The following is a 3,131-nucleotide window of genomic DNA, read 5'->3' on the forward strand; positions in this document are numbered from 1 at the left end:
TATTTTCAATTCAAAAATATCATTATATTCAACAAATGTGTATTTATTACTTTATTTAAAATTTTTTAAGCGTTGATCATAAAGATATTTATTATCAACTCCAAAATTACAAAATCAAAACACAAAGTGTCCGCCACCATCGTCCAAGAAAGAGTAGATATCCTAACGCTGTAACCTTCTCTTCGAAAGCTTTCTCAGACTGTGTGAAATTTCACGGAAAACCGTTCCCCTTTCCGATTTAAATATCAATCGGATCGAGAAAAGGACAGGTAGGGGTAAATCGTATGGTGAATGAACGCAACGGATTAAACGAGCCGAGAAATCAGGTGAAAGGTTGAGATACAAATGGATGCGTCTGAGAACAGGCTGGCAAGATTGACTAAAAGAGCCGTGACTGCTCGTGTTTCCAAGGAAAGAGAGAGAAAAAAGAAAGAAAAGGAAGATGCGAAACAGTTTATTCTCAGCTCGCGCGTATTTTCTTTGGATCGAGAAGCAGCCGGCGCGGCGTTCCTCCAGAGGATACATTATTTCTCATTGCAACGATGAGGATCGATAATGTTCGTCTCGTTTATGTACAGAAGCCCTCTGTGGCAGACACTCGTTCCGTGAACATTGTGATACAACGCGTTGTGACTGATTGTCCTTCGTTCGACTGAAAAGCCTTTGTCATCGTGCACGCTATTTGCCTGAATACGCTCTAGCTTCCTGAGACGTGCAATCTCAGGCGCGGTAAACCGAAAACGAAAGAGTGGAATCGACGTGCCGCCGGAATTTTACGTCCTCCCGGTGTATCTCACGTGCTTGTTAAACGAATTACCCTAATCGTCGTGTGAATTTGCTTAACTGCGATCTGTTGAAGTTCTGTTAAACGTGAACAGATGTTTGAGTTGCTTAACCTTGGAAAACTGACACGGGGGCGTCGGAGGATTTTTGGTTTTTACGTATAGGGTGTCTCAGACCGGGCAATAAAAATGGACAGAGGTGATTCTACATTTAAAAATGAAGCGAAAATGAAGAATAACATTTTTTCGTAAGAAGCTTAGATTTCGAGAAAATTGCCTGAGATAAGTCGGGAGATAACTGAGCGCAGTGCACGCGCACCGCACGAAACTTTGAATTCAATTTTCTCGAAAACTAAGCTTCTTGGGGAAAAATTTTATTCTTTATTTTCGGTTTATTTTTGAATGTAGAATTACTCTTGCCCATTTATAATTTTTTTCACCCTAATTTTGATAATATCCAAGAATTAAAAGTGAGTAATTTTGACGTTCGGCATGATATTTTGAATATTCTTTATTTGCTTTGCTTCGTTGATAAAAAAAAAATATTAATAATCTCAGAGCATTTTTAATAATCAGTTTAAATAAAAATTTGCATCACTTAAAAAACTGTATATATCTATATAAAAACGAATTTGAACGTGATTTCGATTAGAAAGAACGTAAAAGGTCTACACTCCTCGAATTATCGATCATGCAAAAAGTACAGTTTAAATATCCCAAGAAATCTCAAAGTTAAAATTCTCTGTACGTCTACTCGACGGAAAAAGCTCACCCAGCTAAATCCACCTGAAATACATACTCCGTCCCGGTTGAATATTAAAATACTCCAGTAGGTTGAAAAATTACATCGAACACAGAAAAAAAAAATCTGAAAAGAATAAAAAAAGAAAACTTGACTATCCAAAGTAAGTTAAATACCAGAATATTCAAATAAGTTACCGCGGCCAATATTATTTAATACCCACGCGGTTCTCAAGCTGCTTATGCAAATGGGGGATCGCATCGAGTTTCGTTCGAGCGTTTTCTGCCTTAACAAAATATCAAGTTCTGCTCGACAAATATCCACCGTAGGTACCGCTCGGTAAACTCAGATAAAACATCGGGGAAACTGTTTGAAATCGGTCATTCAGAATCGAACGTAGCGGGGCAATTTCTTCGAGTGCTATACACCCGGTATCCTTCGAGCCGTTCTCTGTCGAATGAAATTCCTTCGAACTTACCCCGATAATCTAGTTACCGGAAGTACCGCTCCAATGATCGAGTACAGGACTCTCTGTTCAGCTCGAGCCTTCTTCCAATTCGAATTTCAGATATTCGAACCATCACAGACATATCTACCTTTCTCCCTCTCTCTATATATATCCTTCAATCCGCTTCTGCTGATCTCTACGAATTCCACGCGTGTGCATACGGTACCGTCGTAACATGAAATATGAAAAAGTTTCGTCGAAAGGGTTAAATAGGGCAAACGCCTGCAGATTTCCCCTGCTTCTCTCTCTCTCTCTCTCTCTCTCTCCTCTCTCTCTCCCCTCGTCGACCCTTTCAGCTTTCTCATTCCGTCGGTGTACTCGAGGCCTCTGATATATAGCGCGTTTATCGACCGGTTCTTGTCTCGTCGCGGATTAGAAAGAACGGCCCTACCGTGTTCAAGCGTGATTCCAATTCCTCGATCGTGTCTGCCCGGTAATCACGGCACCGGATTTCTTTCCATGGCGGAACTTGGACGGCTCTTCTGGCCCCGTACTCCCTGTTCCTCTTCCTTTTGTGCTTCCTCGCCCATCGCGTTACGATTGATTGCTTTCCATCGAACCTTTAATCCTTAACATCGGTTAAGGTGATCGAACACAGCGGGCTCTGACTCTGAGGAGGATCGATCTTGACTAGATTTTTGCTGTTCCGCCAATACGATTTTGCTCGTGATGCGCTCGCTGCATTCAATTCTGTCGAGCTTCGGTACCGTGGTTTTGGTGATTTTTCTTATTTTTCTTTGTGAACGTACGTGGATGTGATTTTAAGTGGAGCTTTTGGGTAAGTGAGGATGATAACGGTGGAGTGTAAATTGGTGTGCTGACTGGGTTTGTTCTTGAGGTTTGATTTAGTTTTATTAGGAATTTCTGGTGTGGGAAAAGTTAGGTGTGGATCAAAAGGTGGGGAGATTTGATAAGCAAGGTTTAACCCTTTGCATTATTGTTTACCATTTGGTAAATAATTCATCGAGGCTCTCTTGAAGCTGATGTTATACAGAACGTTTGGCATCAGGTCTATCGGCCTCCCATGAATGTCTAAACAGCGAGATAATTTGAAAGAACCATTCTCTGATGAATTCTTACAAGTTCTTGTGTAATATAG

Source organism: Habropoda laboriosa, unplaced genomic scaffold (assembly GCF_001263275.1).
Source record: "Habropoda laboriosa isolate 0110345459 unplaced genomic scaffold, ASM126327v1 scaffold96, whole genome shotgun sequence".
NCBI classification, from domain to species: domain Eukaryota; kingdom Metazoa; phylum Arthropoda; class Insecta; order Hymenoptera; family Apidae; genus Habropoda; species Habropoda laboriosa.